The following is a 21145-nucleotide window of genomic DNA, read 5'->3' as shown; positions in this document are numbered from 1 at the left end:
TGATCTACAAAAAACTGATCAACGACCGCTCAGACTTGTTGACTGCCCTTCGTGAGGCTTGGGTAGCCGATGGGCTGGAGCTGGACGACGAGGACTGGATCTCCGCGGTGGCCTCCCCGAAAGAGGTGGCCATACCGGCTCGCCTTCGTTTCGTCCAGCTCAAGATACTCCACAGGGTCTACATGACGGGGCCAAAGCTCCTGCGTATGGGCTATGCTGAGGACGATTTGTGTAAGCGTGGGTGTGGTGCGCTGGGGACTTTTCTGCATATCTTGTGGGAGTGCCCGGAGGTGGAGGGGTTCTGGCGTGGTGTGCATGAGGTGCTGCGAGTGGTCACGCATGTGGCGCTGTTGCCCGAAGCGAGGAGATGCCTGTTGAATGTGTGGGAGCCTACCGATTACTCGGTGCCGCAGACGAGGTGGGTGACTCTGGGGTATATGGTTGCCAAGCGTGATATTGCCCAGCTGTGGGGATCCCAGAGGCCCCCCGACTGTCTCGGCCTGGAAGGAACATATGGATTGGTGCATGTTTCGGGAAAAGGTGGTGTATGTGGCGAGAGGTAAGCCTGCGACATGGGTGAAAGTGTGGGGCCCCTGGAACGCCTACCACGGGGGAATCTGTGCTTCACCGTTATTGCCCGATCCGTCGCCGGCCCCGTCCCCTTAGCCAACTCATCCCCCCGGTACCTGGGCATTAGGTGTACCCAGCCCTAGTTCTGATCTCTCCCCCCCCTCTTGAGATTCCTATGGATGGCTAGGATCCCCCCTCTAGGGGAGCACGTGTTGCTATTCCGATTGAGGATTGCCTTGTGGGTTTGTTTGTATTTGTTGTTCTTTAAGTTTAAAATGGAACCGTATAGTGGGGTCTGGATAGTGTGGCTCGCAACGATGTTACCTCCTGTGCATGCTCGGCCGCAGCACCATGTGTTTTATAAATGTATATCGTATGCTCCTTTTATTGCTAGCGGCCGGCCGGAAGGTTGTAGGCCCATATTTGTATATTTTTTTGAGTCTTGTAATAAACGGTTTCAAAAAAAATAAAATTAAAAAAAAAAAAAAGATTAACATTATTTTTGTTGTGATTCAGCCTTTTTTCATTTTTATGTTTGCCTATATCCTAGTTATTTCAGTAGGCATCGAGTTAGAGAAGAGGAAGATGTCAGACCAGTGCAGCTGATTAAAATATTCAACTAGGAAGCAGGTCTGAAACTGATTAAATCGAAGATAACCCCTGTTAATGTTACCCTCTCAATGAAAGTTGAGGTCTTATAAGAAAATAGGGTTTGGGAAGACCAGAGGTACAACGGAGAAACTATCAATGAATTGCTCCAGAAATAGGTTATTGCCTTCCAGTGGAAGCGAAATAATGTCAAATCAAGATTCACTAAACAAAGAAGACATGAGTTTGTCTATTCAACACCAGAAAACACGTGAAGTGTATGTGGTTATTTTCTTGCAAACAAGGGTGTTTCTGTGCATCAGAGAAACACTTACTCCCTATATGTCAAGAACCAGGTCTCTATAATTTCGAGGTGGTAAAGCTCATTTGTGATGGTCATGTCAGTCATTGCCACTGTATGTGACGGGAAAAGGCCACTACAACGCGGCCGTTTCCACGCATAACCATAACCACTCATGCATTACAACGCATGCGTGGTTACAACGAAAAGCCTTTACCACCCATACCTTTACTACGAACTTCGTAGTAAAGGCATGTGTGCTAAAGCTAAAAAAAAAAAAAAAAGGAGGGTTGGGGGTCTCCCCCCCCCAAAAAAAGCATGGGATTAAAAAAAGAGGGCTGGGGGGGGGGGCATCCCCAAAATGAAATATAAAACAACTGCACCTGTTTCCGCCATTTAAAGAAAGAGATGTGGAGGCAATCGGCGTCATTAGAGGAAACAGAAGGACACTTCTGCTTCCTTTTAACGACGTGGAACGTCACCAAGGAAGATTGAGGAGAGGAGAGGTAAGGGGGAATGAGGGGGTGGTGTCGCGCAGGGGTACATTTAATGGGTAGATTTTTAGTGTGATATCCTTTAACAAAATGCCATTAACATGCATAATTTAACAACCAAAATCGTTGTAAAAGTATGCGTGTTAAAGGCATTTTCGTGGTAAAGGATATGCGTGGTGATGGCATTCGCGTTGTAATGAATGCGTGTAAAGGCATGCGTTAGAACGGAATGCGTTGTAAAGTCATACAATCGTATGTGGCATGACAGAACGACTGGCATGTAGGATGCTTTGGAAGAGAATGTGTTTGGTGCAGGTGTGACAATGGGTAAGCACTGAATATGAATCAAGTTATTTGAAGAAAAAAGGTCGGAGTTGTCCCGGTATGTGATGCTGTAGGGTTGTGCGTGGAGGGGAATGTAAAGGACAGGATGCAGCTTTGTGAGGGTGTTGTGTAGAGGATTTGGGACTTTTAGAGGTGAGAAAGCTGCTAATGAACCTCAGACGTCAATGGGACATTGAAACGAGCAACCACATCATGGATTGAATATGATATACGAGCGTTTACAGTAAATGTATCAGTTCTTACCCATAATAAGTATTGAGGGTTAACACCGAGGCTTCTAGCAGGTGCTGAAGTTCAGCAGAATCATATCACTAGCATGTAAAACGTGTGTTATTGTAGCAGAGTCTAAGAATAAAGTCTAATGAGCTTGGATTTGGAAGGCAGAAGAGCATGTTGAGTATGGCTTCTTTAAAGGAGGTTGGTTGTGCAGTGAGCCCCAGGTTAATGAGAAGATGTTAGCACTAGAGGGTTTTGGAGTGAATGAGAAGTTGTGATAAGGCATTTGATAGCAGAGCACGAAGGGTTACTTGCAGGTGGGCCTTGAAAGCTCATTGGCCACCGCCAATGGTATTTGAGACATGGGCGGCTCCTCCGCTTTGGCGGAGGAGCCGCTCCCGCCAGCAGCACTAAATAAATAATCGATAATAATCCTGCATTTACTATCGTTTTTTTTTTTTTTTACTGGACTCTTGGAGGCTTGGCCCAGGGGATAGCAGGCACCCACGCGCATGGTACGCACTGTTATCAATCCGCATGGGGGTGTGGTCGGCCGTCTCAGGCCGGCCAAACCCTCATGCGCATTGATGCTCTCTCCAACCCAGCTGCATTGATGGGTTGGAGAGAGCAAAGCACAGGCTCCCAGTCTCCCTGGGAGCGCAAATCATCGGCGCTCAGGCCAATCCTGACACTGCGGTCATGCATGAGAGCAGCTGCAGGGTTGCCCGCAGTGGAGTCTCTGCCTGCAGTGGAGCCACAAGAGGAGCAGAAGACAGCGATGCGGCGGGCTGCAGGTAAGGTCTTTTTTTTTTAAAATCCTTTTTTTTCCATTGTTCGTCGTCTCCCCCACCTCCTCCCTTCACCCCTCCCCCTCCCTCTGTCTTCGGCCGCTACGGATTTAGGATGAGCTTCCACTGATGAGAAATATGTTTGCTTTGAGGACTGAACATGTCATGATGAAGAAATAGCAGGAGCAATGAATCAGGAGACAAGTAGCAATGCTACAAAGGTATTTAGGGTGCAGGGATTGGTATAAAAGGTATTTAGGGTGCAGGGATTGATATAAAAGGTATTTAGGGTGCAGGGATTGATATAAAAGGTATTTAGGGTGCAGGGATTGATATACAAGGTATTTAGGGATTGATATAAAAGGTATTTAAGGTGCAGGGATTGATATAAAAGGTATTTAGGGTGCAGGGATTAATATAAAAGGTGCGTGGGGCTCGGAAGAGAGAACAGATTGCTCTAGGCAGGACACCAGAGCACAGGGTTTAGATGAGTGTTACATGTAATCAGTCAAGTGTGATTGCTAAAGGCCAAAGAGTTGTAGAGAGGAGGTACAAAGGGCGTCTGTGGTATGGGTAAGCTGGTAAGGACAATGTTCTGGAGTGTACCTATGTTAGTGTCTTAGGACGAGAGGGACCAATTTTTAAAAATAGATTTATGTGTATAATTGTCTCAACTCGTAAATTTACAGTTATCAAAAGTTACTAATATAAAATCAAGAGGACCCATGACAAGATAGCAGTGCTGGGTTTACAGCAATGAGGCGAATACCCTGGGGATCAGGGTTGAGAGCATCCTGAAAGGCTTTGGGCCAAGTGCTAGTGACAGGTGAGAAGGATGGCAGATCGGTTTTGAGTGTGCCATGGGAAATATTGTAAAAGTGATCAGTAATCGGGTCTGGGTAAGCAATCTCTTAATTTACCTGTCCTGGGCAGGGACGAAGGTGAGTTGGCGGGCGTTGAGCGGCTATTTTGTGTAAACACGGGTAGTGATTAGAAGAGAAATGCTACATGAAGTAGGGGAAGAATGCAAAAACTGTAGTATGAATAGCAATCATGTAGAATTCTAGGACGACAGAATACAATTAATGTACCAATGCATGGGGCAAAGGAGGAAGTTTTATTTTTTGCAATGTTCCTTAGACAGACCGTACAAGGGGGAGACCAAGTCGTACATCAATATGACTATCATGTTAATACTGTTATGTAAGGGTTGGGAAGAAACAGTTTTGAGAACCTTGCATTTACAAACCAGAATGTAAGTTAAAATTACAGTGTCTGACACTTCAAATGGCATCATATATGAAATATTTATTTGAAAACTTAAGGGTGAAGCAAAAGAAAAACACACTGGTGAGCAAGAAAGGTGAGACCTTTAGAAGGATCATATTGGAAAGAGGGTGAGAACATAAGATAGCACCACAGGAGAATAACTATTTAAAATGCAGGAGAGTGGAGAATAAATGCAGCTTTGGACGATTTATCTCCTAGAGAGGGATAAGAATAACAGAGCAAATAGGCACAAATAAGATCACCCTTAACCTGCAGCTAAGACGAGTTTTAAATCGAATGTAGAAACAATTAAATCAAGTTCATATGGCAACCAAAAGACACTTTGAGGGAAAAGGGCTGGGTCTAGTCTGGACCACGGTCTTCTTCTCATCTGAGTGGTTCAATGGTGACGTGTTTCGCGCACTTCCTGGCACACCATAGCTCTTTTCTTTTTGTTTGTGGACGTAAAGGCTGTGGGCAGAAGAGCCAAGCAAGACCTTCTTTATCTAGAGTGTGTATTTATTTCTAGGCAATAAGAATAAGCCCAAATCAAGCTAGTGGCACGGGGCCCGCGGGGAGGTAAGCAGGCAGTGCAAGTATATGAAATCTAAAAATTTACAAGTGATCTGTCGTGGCGTTAGTGACTATGAACAAGGAAATGCCACTAACCTCGGAAGGAAGACGTCGGGAGCGATGGAGCGTGGCTGATCCCCCCTCGACCCTGAGGCGCAGACTCTCGCAGAGGGATGGAAACACTACTGCTCAAGAAAGCCCCCCGGGGAAAAGAGAAGTGGAGAAAATAAGAAAATGCTGCTCTGCAGTGTTGTGTCTCTGGTCCTGCGCGGATAGTAGGGGTCTGGGTAATGGCCAAGGCACTTTCCAAGGTAAAACTACAGAGGGTACATAAAGAACAGAGAGTGAGTAAGCGCTTCCCACCCTCCACACAACTCAGGCACTCCAAGCTACGTTCTTTACCCAGCCACAACAGATACTTACAAGGGAGAGTAGCAGCTGGCTTAATTCTGTTAATGATTAAAGGATTTTGTGATTATGACACTGATTCTGTATTTGGAGACTCACTTTAGGAGCAGTCAAGAAGGTGTATAGTACTTCTTTCCCACACTGTTCTGTCTCAGTCCGGGCGTTTCAAATGTCTCGAAGGCGCTCACAATAATGACGGAACTGAGCGGGAGCAGAGACGCGCGTTTCTGAGCACCGATGAGTGCCCCTAGCGCATGGAGTCTGAACAAAGAAAGCGTGCAGTATAGCAGCAGTGAAGCGCGTTTTTTCAGGCACCAAATAGTGTCACTCGCGCATGGAGAAGGTACAGAGCAAGCAAACGGGAAATCCGGGCAATGGTAGGTTTTGCTACTCACTCTTCCGTAGTCGGAGGGGAGAAGTCAGAGGGCGGTCCAGCAGACGACTCGCTTCTGGATTCAGAATACAGCCGTGTCCTTAATACCACACCGGGGCTGCCAAAACTTCGGTGATGTCTCGTAACGGTTTAAATGCTCTGGTCTTTGTCGTGAAGAGAGGTATCCCACGGGGAATACCATCCGCGACTACAGCCAGAATCCGGATTGTCAAGCCCCGATCCCTGGAAAAGGGAAGGGCTTTATCGTAATACCGGCGGAACAGCCGGGAACTACTTCCAGGCCGCCGGCCGCAGGCATGACTGGATTCGTAGTTTCGGTCGTTTGTACAGACCGCGACCTCCCTTTACGCGCCAGACATACCGGGCAGCGCGCTGGATAGGAGAGGTACTGGGGGGGTAGTATGTGTTGCGCACCGCGCCCTGGCCCTGTAAGGTGCAAATCGCGACAGAGCCCCCTCGCAAGGACTGCCGTCCCGGCGGTCGACCTGGCTTTCCGGGGTTTCTATCATGAAATCGTGCTACGAGAAGAGGGCTATGGAGATTACTAGCGGGTTCCCAAGTACGGTCTTCTACCCCGTAACCTTCCCAATCTATCAGGTACTGTACGCGCCCTCTGACTAAACGGGAGTCTAGTACTTCTCGTACTACGTATTCTTCCTGTCCCTCCATTTCAATAGGGGCTGGCCTAGAGGGAAGTCTCATGGAATCAGGACAACTCTTCAGTAAAGAAACATGAAATACTGGATGTATGTGCCAGGCTTGGGGCAGTGATAGTCTTACAGCAACAGGGTTTATGATTTCGACCACTTTGTAAGGCCCTATGTATTTGGGTGAAAGCTTTCCCCCTCCCTTCAGATGTAGGTTTTTTGTGGCCAGCCACACTAAGTCCCCTACTTGATAGATGGGTTCGGGATTTCTCTTCTTATCTGCGAAGCGTTTGTGGGTGTTTTGGGATTTCAGCAGCTGTATCTTTGTGTCTTTTAACACGATTCGAAGATGGGCGTGATGTTCTTGAATAGTGGAATGTTTGGAAACCACAGGCCAATCAAAGGGAAGCATATTTGGATGAAACCCTGAAAGACAGAAGAAGGGGGAACATCCTAAGGTGGAGTGCTCCGCGTTGTTGTACGCAAATTCCGCTGCCCAAATTAACGGATACCAGTCAGGGGAGTTTTGCAGCGTGAAACAATGAAGGTATTGCTCCAAGGATTGGTTTAAACGTTCAGTCTTGTCGTCTGTTTGAGGGTGGTAGCTGGTGGATAATCGGGCGTCTATCCTCATGGCAGAGCAGAGTGCCGTCCAGAAACGAGAGGTGAACTGAGTACCACAGTCTGTTATGAGGACCCTGGGGAGGCCATGGGCGCGCACAACATGCTGCAGGAACGTGACCGCTAGCTCGGAGGACGTGGGAAGTCTTTTCAATGGAACGAAGTGGCCCATCTTTGTCAGGTGGTCTATGATCACGAGACTGGTGGTATAACCTTCACAGGGGTGCATCTCGACTATAAAGTCCATGGAGACTGTATGCCAGGGGAGCGGAGGAATAGGAATGGGCCGTAAGAGTCCTGTGGGCTTTGAATGAGTTGCTTTGCTTTGAGCACACACTGCACAGGTACGTAGGTAGTCTCAAGTATCTTTACGCAGGGTGGGCCACCAGAAGGATCTCTCTATTGTTGCAATGGTTTTGTGCTCTCCCAGATGACCTCCGAGGGTAGAATCGTGGGCCCAGGCCAACACTTGTCTTTGGAGGGTGACCAAGGGAACGCACAAGGTATGGTTGTGATACGCTAGGTTTTCGCTGGTGATTCGATTTTCGGGGTCTTCGCCTAACCACTGTTGAATGTCCAGGTTGGTCATGGCTGTCTTGACTTCTTCAAGAAAGGTAGGTGACATCAGTAGTGCAATAGTATTTTCTGAAAAGGCACAGCTGGGTAATATTGAGGAAATATGAATTTTTATGATCAATTGTGTCCCCTATCTTAGACCCCAACGGCTCCATGTACATGCTACAAGTACATGTATGTTCCCTCCACTTCCAGCTATGAAGACGCAAATACATATGCGTCCAACGTTAACATGTCCTCTTTCAGATCCACCATGAATGGGTCGAATATTCCGTTCCTAAGTATGCCTTGCCACCGTCTTTATTTAGAGTACCTTTCACGTTTTTCAGCTCTGGCAAGTTAGGCCCTGAATTCTGCCATCGAGCTTTTCCTGCTTTCTGCCTCTGAATGCTCCAGCCTGGACCTGCATCTGTATCCATGACCTTTGTCTTACTTCCTGCGCGGCTAACGGTGCCTGGCCCGGCCTGTTGCCTGCCAAGACTGTATTCAGCCTTCAAGTTATCTGCTCCGCTCCTCGAGAAATGCATTCCTGTCTATTAGTTTAGGTAAACATCCTTCAGCTACAGAGCAAAGGGCCCGGCCTTACTGTCTCCGTGCAAGTAATTCATAGCTCCTGTTACCATGGTAGGCCCATGCCCCCTCGCATCTCATGTAGACACGTAGACACTTATACACGCACTAGAAGTCAGTATAGGATAGCCTCTGCCTGAGAGACCTTTCCTTCCAGATAATACCGTTCCTTCAACACAAGATATTAGATACGATTGGGATTAGGTTGTTCTGACATCCCAGACTTCTGTCTCCTCACGTAGGGCTAAATGTCAAGTCCCCTTCACCCTCCAGTTACACGTCAATCACACGTCATGCTGCCGTGCGCGCACCTCTGCCATATATTTCTGCTGACTTTGCAGGATTCTCTTATGGATCCACCCACCTGTGACATCCTCAGAATGACGTTTCTAGTACACGCCCTTATGCACGCCTAGTGTAACGCCTTTTTGTCATTACGTATGTGTATTCTTATCTCTCTTCTCAGCTGTTACGCCTCCTGCATTTGCCTTTACTGTAATGCATTGACTATATATATGACAACCTGTCAATAAAGTATTGCTCTATCCCTTCCCGAACCTTCGTGGTGACGGAATCCGATTGCCTGGTTCGAACCAATTCCTTTGTAAGGAATAAATCCCCTTTTAAAACCTCAAATACCACGGATTCTGCCTCTTATTTTTACTGAGTTATTCTTATTGAACTTTACCGCATAAATTAAGTCTAGGTAATTTAAATTTACCACATAATTGGCGCCCGAATAGGGACACCTCCCCCACCCCACGCGCCGGAGGTGCATTGCAGACCCGGTCTCCTGCCACAGCCGGACGGACAACTACGCGTACCTGCAGGATTTCCTGTACCTCCCTCAGGCCAACGGAGGTGACTGAGGCTGCGATCAACACCCAGACGAGGCGGTGAGGAGTGCGGAGGATCCCGACCAGAGCCTAGCTGAGAGAGCAAGATCCGAGGTATACAGAGGCCCACCAGGTTCCGAAGTTCCGAAGTATCCACGTCACGAGTCGAGTAGAGTCCAGTCTGGTCTAGTCCAGACCAGAGTTTCCGAGGCCTTCTGTTCCGTTCCGTGCTTCCCGGTGAGTACCGTTGCTGGGGACGCATCTAGACGTGCGCATTGGTTTGTGCCGGTCAAGACGGGTTTGGGTACACAGATCCGGTCTGCACTGTTTTAGCAGTGTATCTGTACTGTTTAGCAGTACATCTAGTATTATGCAGTTAGCTAGTTTTAGTCTAATTATTATTGTTCGTTTTAAAATGTTTTAATATGTTTTAAATGTCGTGGTATGAGTGATTGTTCGATCTTCATTACTGTGTTTATTGTATTAATTGTGTTCAAGTCCGAGAAAGAATCAAGTAGCAAGGTTTAAGATGCCGTTATTCTCAAAATTAAGACAGATTAGAACTAGAAAAGGGATACTCGAGGAAGCCGTTCCCATTCCACCTAGGGACACTCCAGGGTACTTTATGTACCATAAACATGGCCTAGATGCCGTATTATATCTCGATTTGTGGGTGGACTACACCAAGGATTTAGCAGAGAATCAGAGATGGCCCGCCGCTGGGACATGGGATGCAGATTGCATCATGAGAGTAGAAGAAGCATTATGGAAAAAGAAAGCCAGACAGTCACAGAAAGATGCCATTGAATTATGGCGTAAAGAATCGCATAGACGCACAGAGAAAGCACTCAGAAAAGAAGAGAAAAGTAGGGAGGATTCAGACAAAGCCCGAGAAAACGTATTAATTGAGGAAGGTATCCGAGCAAAAGCAGAACAAGTAGACAGACAACGAAACACTCTTATGAATGGTATGTATCCTCTTCTGGCCGAGGGTTTACCTAAGGCCACCCTGGAAGTACCGAAAGATCTGCCACCTCCATTGTCTCCGATTAAATTGCTCCCCAAGACCGCAAAGGACATTTTCCTTTCTTCCTATTTAGACGATGTAGCCCCCGAATATGTTAATGCTCCGCCGCCACGCACACCACCTGCTAATGACGCTCGACCCCGAGATAATCTGCCCCCACTTCTGCAGCAACATACTACTTCTCCCGTTCCAAACCTTCCGCCCGTTCCTTCGCTCCTTCCTGCATCTATTCTTCCTACCTTACACCCAACGAATCCTTTTGGACCTAGCACCTCAGGAGGTGCGACAGGAAGTTTTCATACGCCGCCATCAGTGCGTCGATTGACTTATAGGGATTTAGCACACCAACGTACACCTCAAACAGCGAATTACGACATACTTAAAGAACCTCTTACAGATTGTAGATATGATCCAGTACCCGGTAAAGACGACAGAATGATGCTATCATCAGTACGTCTACGACGAGTTGCGAACTATTTAATGATATTACCAGGAATGATTGATCATCTAGACAAAATATATCACTTTGTCCAAACAGGGCAAGGTCCTGAAAGTATTGGCGAGGCCATGGCATACCAGAAAGTGGACACGCAAAAACTGTTGTTACGCTTCTTCATAAACTGCCTGATAAGACACAGAGATAGGCCAGGTGTAGACCCGGAAGAAATGAAAGCACTTAACAAATGGGGTCAGAATATAGCAGACGGAAAACATGATAAACAGAATAGTATAGAAAGTATGTACCGAAGGATCCGAAAAACAGTAGAACAAATATGTGAAAGAGAACAACCTGAACGAGAAACAGATGCAGATAAGACTGAGTCCTCGGGGGAGGAGGAACAACTAGAAATGACAACAGGACAATTACAATTACCAGCTAGAGAAATGATAGCTTATGTAGGTAAGGGAAGATCCTTTAATAATTCAATACGTCCGATACGTCCAGAAAGTAAGAGAATTTTTCAAGCAGCCATGTCAAATCCAAAGACCCCTGAACACTTATTTCAGGCTACTGATAAAATACTTCAAGAACGAATGGGGTACCATGTACTCGATTCTATGGATGAACAAGAATTAGCCAGGTCAGCAGTACAATGGGCTGACAGTTCTGATAAATATAGTGATGACGCGCTAGCACACACGTTTTTGAATCTTTCACCAGACGAACAGCGTTTAGCTGGTATATACATGATACAACATCTCCTTATATTGTATAAAGGCCAACACTCCGATCCTGGTCCCCTACCTGATATACTGATAGAACTACTCATGAAGAAATGGAGAGGTCTAAGTACCGATCTAATTAAAGTAATTCTAGAACATCGGCACAGATACAGTGCCTTTTTGTGTCCAGAGCTTGATCCAGCTCCCTCCATGGAAAGAAAAATGTATTACATAGACAGACAGAATCCCTTAAGCGAAGTGCACCCAGTTAGAAATGATGATAATACTTTTAGACGCGTGTTTGTGTACACGCCCATAACTAAAATAGAACTATTGGAAATGAAAAAATTAGTGCCCAGCCATGACAGGGATCCAGCAGGTTTTCACCGTGAAATAAAAGACATGTTACTCATGGGTGATTATACCTATCCTGACATTATGAAAATATTAAAAGTATTACTGCCTGCCGGTATTTACGAGAAACTAAAAGAAAAAGAATGGGAGGTGGGAGAACAAAAGATTGATTGGGCAGCATTAGAAAACGAAGAAAATGCCCGAACTGCAGGCCTAGGGCTTGGGGACAAAACTAAAGCATTACCAGGATTATTAGTACAAGTATTGCCACGTTTATTAACTACGAAAAAGGAAGACTGGGGCGCAATCTCAGCTTGCAAACAGAAACCCGATGAAGACACTAGTGATTTTTATTCCCGATTTGAAAAATGTTTTGGTATTAATAGCGGCCTGAAAGCAAGTAGCGATTCATATCCACATCTTTTTGTAACAAAATTAGTCGAGAATTCCTTGCCCCAGGTTAAGAACAGAGTATTGAAAGTTGAGAGCTCTTGGCAAGCTAACACCCCGTCACAAATGTTACAAATGTTACAGTACCATCAGAATAGAATTAGAGAAGAACAAGAACACGAACAAAGACGTATGAAAGACACGAAAATGAAAATGCTCGTCGCCCAGTCAGTTCCAGCTGACGGTCATAAAAAGGGTGCGACACAGTCCAGTAATTCAGCGGTTCCTGTTAAAGGGACATGTAACTATTGTAAACAGCCAGGTCATTATATAAACGATTGTGCAGTTCTGAAACACAATATCTCTACGGGTAAAACCAAGGAGAGACCGCGTCCACCTAGACAGGATCAGATCCAACAACAAGTACCTCAGAATGTACAGCCTATGCCAGCTTCACAACAGACCGTAGCGGTACCACAACCACAGCCTAGTGTCGCAACACAAAACACGACACAACAGATGTACCAGTATGCACAAAATGACTATCCCGATTATCAGCGATACACATGAAACAGCCTAGAGAGGGAGGTTGGCTTGCCTCTTATTGAGGTTCCTGTAGATCAAGAGGGTCCTTACGTACATAGTCAGGTGCTAGGGAAAGACAGAAAGTTTTTAATTGATACAGGGGCAAGCAGAACTACAATAAGTCACGACGAGGTTCCAGGGGCACCCCTCTCAGGCTCACAGAATGTTTCCCTTGGATTTTCAGGAAAGCCTATTGTTAACGAAGTATCGCAACCTCTTCCTCTTGCAGTTGGTCCATTGACACGGACTACAGATTTATTGCTTACAAAATCATGCCCAGAAAACTTGTTAGGTATAAAGACACTGAAAGCTCTAGGAGCTGTAATATGTTGTTCCCCAGAAGGGGTACGACTATTTTTGCGTGACTTTAAAGGTCACTACGTATTGAGAGACATGGATCACCGGTTACAGAATGTCCCTGCACATTTATGGGCACAAGGCCCCACTGATGTAGGTTGTATGCACATTACACCATATCGAGTCACACTCAAAGCAGGAGTGGTATTACCACGAATTCGACAATACAAGTTACCTCCAGATGCTTTAGTGGCTTTGCTGCAAATCATTGACGAGCTCATTGCACAAGGAGTGGTTGTGGAAACCGACTCCAATGTATGTAATTCTCCTATTATTCCAATTCTTAAACGAACTGATCCAAATGCACCCCCCGTTTATCGATTAATTATTGATCTGCGCGAATTGAATAAATGCATTGTACCACAGTATCCCGTGGTTCCAGATATCTCTTCATTATTAACAGCTATTGATTCAGAAGCAACGTTCTTTACTGTGATTGACCTCAAGAACGCCTTCTTTAGCGTCCCAATCGATCCGGAAAGCCAATATTTGTTCGGATTCTGTTTAAATGGACGAAGCTTCAAATTTGCACGCGCACCTCAAGGATTCACAGAAAGCCCCAGCATCTACAGCCAAGCACTGAAAAGACAACTTGACAGTATCCACATGCCTGTTAACACTACCCTGCTTCAGTATGTTGATGATCTGCTGATCACCGCCCGAAGCGAGCCCGAATGTGAAAAAGCATCACTGACGGTTTTACATTTCCTGGCCGACAAGGGGCACAAGGTGTCCCCTTCGAAGCTGCAATTCTCTGTTCAGCAAGTTGTGTACCTTGGGCACTTGCTGTCCAAAGGGGGGAGACAGCTCACACCTGACCGCATCCAGTTAATTGTAAACATGCCACCACCCAGGACACAAAAGGAGGTGCGGGCCTTCATAGGTCTCACTTCATACTGTAGGCAATGGATTCCCCAATATGCATTTCTAGTAAAGCCACTCATTCAGTTGACAACCCAGGAGGCAGCGACTTCGACTGTCCTCCCTTGGACTCAGGAACATGCACAAGCTTTTGAAGACTTAAAGAAAGCCTTATGTCAAGCACCTGTTTTAGCGACACCATGTTACAGTAAGCCTTTTACACTTTTTGTTACAGAACGCGAAGGTACTGCCTTGTCAGTACTCACTCAGGAACAAGCAAGTTCACACAAGCCGTGTGCTTACTTTTCTAGCACATTAGATCCAGTAGCCCAGGCTCTGCCTACGTGCCTGAAATCAGTCGCAGCGACAGCTTTAGCGATCAGACAAAGCGATTCCATAGTATTAGGACATCAATTGATAGTGCAAGTTCCACACTCCGTGGAAGTTCTTTTAAACCGAACTCAGACTCAGCACTTGACTATAGCACGACTGACAGGTTATGAATTAACATTGTTCCAGCCACACATAGAAATCAGACGCTGTAGTACATTAAATCCTGCCACACTTTTGCCATTAAGTGGAACAGACCCATTGGCACATGATTGTATTGAAGTCATTACTATTACGACGAAACCCAGACAAGACTTGACAGACATTCCATTACCAGATCCAGACCTGACACTTTATGTGGATGGTTCATGCATGAGAACAAGTACAGGAGAGTTAGTGGCCGCTTACGCAGTCACGACAGACACCGAAGTTATTGAAACGAATTGTATTGACACATTGTCAGCTCAAGCAGCAGAGCTCATCGCTCTGACACAAGCCTGTATTCAAGCCAAAAATAAAAGAGTCAACATATACACAGATTCACGTTATGCATTCGGAGTTGTACACGACTTCGGAGTCCTCTGGCGAGAGAGAGGTTATTTAACTTCTCACGGTGCCAACATTCAACACGGTCCCCTCATTCAAGCTCTGTTAGATGCAATACATCTGCCTACTTCAATATCCATCATGAAGTGCAAGGCCCATACAAAAATTACCGATATCATTTCCCAGGGTAACGACCTAGCAGACCGAACAGCTAAGCAAACAGCACAGAATCGGACTCATGCAACCGACTTGACAAAGACAATAGTACCGACATCGACACACTGAATGACAGTTAAGGATCCCGCCCTTGATGTAATTGACATACAGACACATGCTACACCAGAGGAAATGAAGAAATGGACTGAACTAGGAGGGATCCAAACAGATCAGGGATGGATGACGAAGGGAAAATCTACATGGTTTCTCCCCGACTCCATGGTTCAAGTTATCATTAACACAATACATAGTCCAGCGCATCTAGGAGAGAAAGCTATGTTAGACAGTATTCAAAACATTTGGTTTAATAAACACTTACGAGCTGCAGCCAAACAGAAAGTGCGTACTTGCATGATTTGTTGTCAGTTCAACCCAGGTAAAGGCATTCCTGTAGAGCAAGGTGGATTTCAACCTCCCGATCACCCTTTTGAAGTCCTCCAGATGGATTATATCCAGATGGAACGTTGTCGAGGATTCAAATATGTCCTCGTAGTTGTATGCGCACTTTCCCGTTGGACAGAAGCATATCCAGTCTCAGATTACACTGCCCCGACCACTGCCAAGCAGCTGGTTCGTGAATTCTTCCCACGGTATGGTTTGCCCCGTATCGTGTACTCAGATAATGGTCAACCATTCTCATCCGAGCTAATGAAACACATTTCACTCCTGTTAGGCTATCAATGGAAATTCCACTGTGTCCGACATCCCGAGGCAGCAGGTCTCGTGGAGCGTCATAATCAGACTCTGAAAATACGACTTTCTAAAATCTGCAGAGAGAAAGGCGTCGACTGGATAGTAGCTTTGCCAGTTGCGCTCTTTTACATGAGAATGATAGCACATTCTCGAACAGGGCTATCCCCGTACGAGGTGGTCTTCGGTAGGCCACCAAATATGTGGGGGACGCCTATACCTCGTAAAATCACTGATGTTCATTGTAATATGCTGACAGATTACCTTGCTTCCTTGATGTCTGCACTACAATCTTGCCGTTCACAGGTAGCTGCAGCCTTTCCCGACAACACCGAGGTGAAGCCCCATGAAGTGGTTCCCGGAGACTACGTATTTATAAGAAATTTCGACAGGAGGAGCCCGCTGGAGCCTCGCTGGCAAACGCCGAAATTAGTACTCCTGACCACGAGGACAGCAGTGAAGATTGAGGGTCGCAAGGGTTGGCTACATTCGAGCCACATCAAGAAATTTCACGGACTGCCTTCTGATTTGAACTCTCAGCCCTACCCTCCTCCACAGACTGACTCAAAACTCCCCCTGGTCGAGAAAACTGCTTCCCAGGAATATAAACTGAAACTAAGGTCTAGCAAGTCAGACAATTTGATTGTTTAAGTCCTCTCCTAGGTGAATCGGTTAAATTAGTCTCTGACATGTATCCTCTAGACCGAAACAGAGAGAAAGATAGACAGAAACAGCTCAAGAAACGTGCATATTGTAAATTACTTCGTAGTCACTGTATAGTGACATTATTGATTATGTTTTTTCTAAATCTTCTGATTATTGCTGCAAGTATACTGTTGCACATATACTACCCTATTTTCAAGCGTGCACATTCTGCTTTCAATGTCACTGCCGAACACTCTTTTAGCGAATTACCTCCGCATGAGTTGCCCTACAGACTTGCGCTGCGCAACAACACATTCATTAGTATGTTACATCACTCCCATCAGGCCAACAACGCTACAAATTGTTGGATATGTGGCCGACTCCCTCCCTACCAGAAATACAAGGGAGTTCTGCCCCTCTTTCCGTATCCGTTCACACACAATGGTTCCTGTGGTGCATGGTTTAGTTTGATTAATTCTTTAGATTCAAATACCGTAGTTTACCAGAGCAACTGGGTATGGGGAAACCTGAACTTAGTTTTGCTTAAAGCCTGCTACCCTAACAAGGAGGGACTTCCCAAAAGGACAGGAACTGATCTAGAAAATGAAGTATATGGATTAGGTAATTTTACACTTAACCTCATGATTCTGAATGTTGAATCCGAAGCCGCACCAGTCTTGCCTGCTATGTCAGTATTACCAGTCAAAGGTGAATTATGTGTAAGAAAGAATGGTACAGTACACTTGGGTCATAGTAAATGTACTACTGTGATCGAATTCAGTGATCAAGGCAAGTCTACATTTAGAGCTTCCCGTCATTCCTACTTCATTTGTGGTCATACCGCATATATACGTTTACCTCTAGATTGGGATGGTACCTGTTACATTGCATTCCTTCTGCCACCTGTTTTCCTAGCCCCTCCTGATTATCATAGAAACACCCATCTAGTACACAATAGACCCCAGAGAGATCTCCCGATTGTCGACTACACTGAAACGGCATGGGAACAATATACAGACTTCAATAAAGGTCTCTTTCCCTACATAGGTGTTGTCTCTAATAGTAAACTGATACGTAAATTAACCAGAACCTTTGAAGCAGTAGTGAATGAAACTACCTCTGCCCTAGGCAACTTAACAGAGGAGCAGTCTGCGATGCGGATTGTTGTTCTCCAAAATCGTCTTGTCCTTGACGTCATCCTGGCCGATAGGGGCGGAGCCTGTAGAGTCATCGGATCGAGTTGCTGTGTTTTCATTCCAGAAAACGCGCCATCAGTATATAAAGCCATAACTCGTCTTCATAAGATTGCAAGTCAGATACACCAGAATCCAGGCACATGGACGTGGTCCGGTTGGTTCTGGAGCGTGTTGTCAGCCTGGGGATGGAAAGTCCTATCCTTCCTAGGTATTGCCCTTCTCATAGTATTCAGTTGCTGCCTGTGTCTACAATGTGGACCAGCGATTTGCGGCCTGTGTGCCACATCATGTATTCCACACTCAAGTTCTCATTCAAAATGTCGGAAGAAGAAAGAAGAACAAATGATGTTACATGAACAGATTGATGGATTCCTGAGGATCGATATCTCATGAAGGGTCCGTAGGGGACAAGGAGGGAATGAGGAAATATGAATTTTTATGATCAATTGTGTCCCCTATCTTAGACCCCAACGGCTCCATGTACATGCTACAAGTACATGTATGTTCCCTCCACTTCCAGCTATGAAGACGCAAATACATATGCGTCCAACGTTAACATGTCCTCTTTCAGATCCACCATGAATGGGTTGAATATTCCGTTCCTAAGTATGCCTTGCCACCGTCTTTATTTAGAGTACCTTTCACGTTTTTCAGCTCTGGCAAGTTAGGCCCTGAATTCTGCCATCGAGCTTTGGCAGCCTGGACCTGCATCTGTATCCATGACCTTTGTCTTACTTCCTGCGCGGCTAACGGTGCCTGGCCCGGCCTGTTGCCTGCCAAGACTGTATTCAGCCTTCAAGTTATCTGCTCCGCTCCTCGAGAAATGCATTCCTGTCTAGTAGTTTAGGTAAACATCCTCCCAGCTACAGAGCAAAGGGCCCGGCCTTACTGTCTCCGTGCAAGTAATTCATAGCTCCTGTTACCATGGTAGGCCCATGCCCCCTCGCATCTCATGTAGACACGTAGACACTTATACACGCACTAGAAGTCAGTATAGGATAGCCTCTGCCTGAGAGACCTTTCCTTCCAGATAATACCGTTCCTTCAACACAAGATATTAGATACGATTGGGATTAGGTTGTTCTGACATCCCAGACTTCTGTCTCCTCACGTAGGGCTAAATGTCAAGTCCCCTTCACCCTCCAGTTACACGTCAATCACACGTCATGCTGCCGTGCGCGCACCTCTGCCATATATTTCTGCTGACTTTGCAGGATTCTCTTATGGATCCACCCACCTGTGACATCCTCAGAATGACGTTTCTAGTACACGCCCTTATGCACGCCTAGTGTAACGCCTTTTTTTCATTACGTATGTGTATTCTTATCTCTCTTCTCAGCTGTTACGCCTCCTGCATTTGCCTTTACTGTAATGCATTGACTATATATATGACAACCTGTCAATAAAGTATTGCTCTATCCCTTCCCGAACCTTCGTGGTGACGGAATCCGATTGCCTGGTTCGAACCAATTCCTTTGTAAGGAATAAATCCCCTTTTAAAACCTCAAATACCACGGATTCTGCCTCTTATTTTTACTGAGTTATTCTTATTGAACTTTACCGCATAAATTAAGTCTAGGTAATTTAAATTTACCACAATATGGAGGGAGCTTCCGTCGTTTCTTCTGTCAGCGAGTCTGCTGGTTCGTCCTTTCTTGATAGGGCGTCTGCTTTACCATTCTGGAGACCTGGCTTATATTTAATGATAAAGTCATAATCCGAAAAGAAAAGAGACCACCGAAGTTGTCGTGGTGTCAGAGCTTTGGCAGTTTTAAGGAATAGCAGGTTTCTATGATCTGTGTAGATCTCAACAGTATGGTGAGCTCCCAGGAGGTAATGCCTTCATTCTTCGCAGGCCCTTTTTATCGCTAAAAGCTCTTTGTCCGAGATCGAATAGTTCACTTCACTGGGGGTGAGTTTTTTAGAATAGAAGGCGACTGGGTGGATTTGTCCGGTGGTCGGATGCCGTTGCGACAACACCCCTCCCAATGCATGTTGTGAGGCATCTGTTTCTAGGATGAAGGGCAAGCGAGAATCCGTGTGACGCAGGATGGGAGCGTGGGTGAATTTATGCTTTAATTCCTCGAATGCTTGGATTGCCTCATCGTTCCACAAGAAGGGGACATTCTTTCGTAGGAGACGGGTTATGGGGTGGATAACCTTGGAGAAATCTTTGATGAATCTCCGGTAATAGTTGGCAAAACCAAGGAAGCTCTGCACGGATTTTACGTTGAAAGGTGCCCTCCATTGCGTTATTGCTGAGACCTTTTCTGTATCCATTTGGAAGCCTTGTGCGTTGATTACATATCCCAAGAAGGCGATTTCTTGCGCGTGAAAAATGCATTTCTCAAGTTTGGCGTAGAGAGAGTTTTTTGCAGGCGTTCCAGGACTGTTCTTACATGGGTGATATGATCGAGGAGGTTTGTGGAATAAATGAGAATATCGTCGATGTAGACGATGCAAATGGAATCCAGCAATCCGCGCAACACCTCGTCCATAAAAAATTGGAATGCTGCTGGTGCATTGCACAATCCAAAGGGCATCACTTGGTACTCGAATAGCCCGTACTTTGTTCGAAAAGCGGTCTTCCATTCGTCTCCTGTTCTAACCCGCACCAAGTGATATGCCCCTCGGAGGTCCAGTTTGGTGTAGACCTGAGCCCCTTTTACTAGATCCAACAATACCGGAATCAAGGGTAACGGGTATCTGTTTTTTATGGTGATTTTGTTGAGGGCTCTATAGTCTATACACGTCCTCGCTTCTGGATTCAGAATACAGCCGTGTCCTTAATACCACACCGGGGCTGCCAAAACTTCGGTGATGTCTCGTAACGGTTTAAATGCTCTGGTCTTTGTCGTGAAGAGATGTATCCCGCGGGGAATACCATCCGCGGCTACAGCCAGAATCCGGATTGTCAAGCCCCGATCCCTGGAAAAGGGAAGGGCTTTATCGTAATACCGACGGAACAGCTGGGAACTACTTCCGGGCCGACGGCCGCAGGCATGACAGGATTCGTATTTCCGGTCGTTTGTGCAGACCGCGACCTCCCTTTACGCGCCAGACATACCGGGCAGCGCGCTGGATAGGAGAGGTACTGGGGGGGTAATATGTGTTGCGCGCCGTGCCCTGGCCCTGTAAGGTGCAAATCGCGACATGATCAAGCACTACATTTCTTAGAAGGTGATGTAGTACAAAATTAACTTCTCATTTTGTAGGTGTGCTTCATAATCACAAGTAGTTCGCACCTGCATATTATTCTGTGTTGTGTTAACTTGAGACCGTTGCACGTGAACTGTAATAACCTGAATTGTGGTGTATTAGGGGCATTTCAATTTAAAGGCGAAGAGATTAACGTGGAATTGATATGTGTTTAGCTGAAAACATTAACATGTAGAATTTGTACATGCTACTGACAATTATTCACGTATTTGATGTGCTTATGTAACATGTTAATTTAGAAGCGTTTAGTAAAGAGAGTTCATTTTATATGTGAATTCATAATGCCTGTGTGCTATTTTCTTATGTTGCCCGATTTCTGTAGGCCTGAAATGCTTTTTCCGTGGAAGCTCTTGCATTAGATTTAATAGT

Source organism: Triturus cristatus, chromosome 10 (genome assembly GCF_964204655.1).
Source record: "Triturus cristatus chromosome 10, aTriCri1.1, whole genome shotgun sequence".
In the NCBI taxonomy this organism is placed as follows: domain Eukaryota; kingdom Metazoa; phylum Chordata; class Amphibia; order Caudata; family Salamandridae; genus Triturus; species Triturus cristatus.
The sequence above is the reverse complement of the archived record's forward strand: the minus strand, read 5'-3'. Positions refer to the sequence as shown.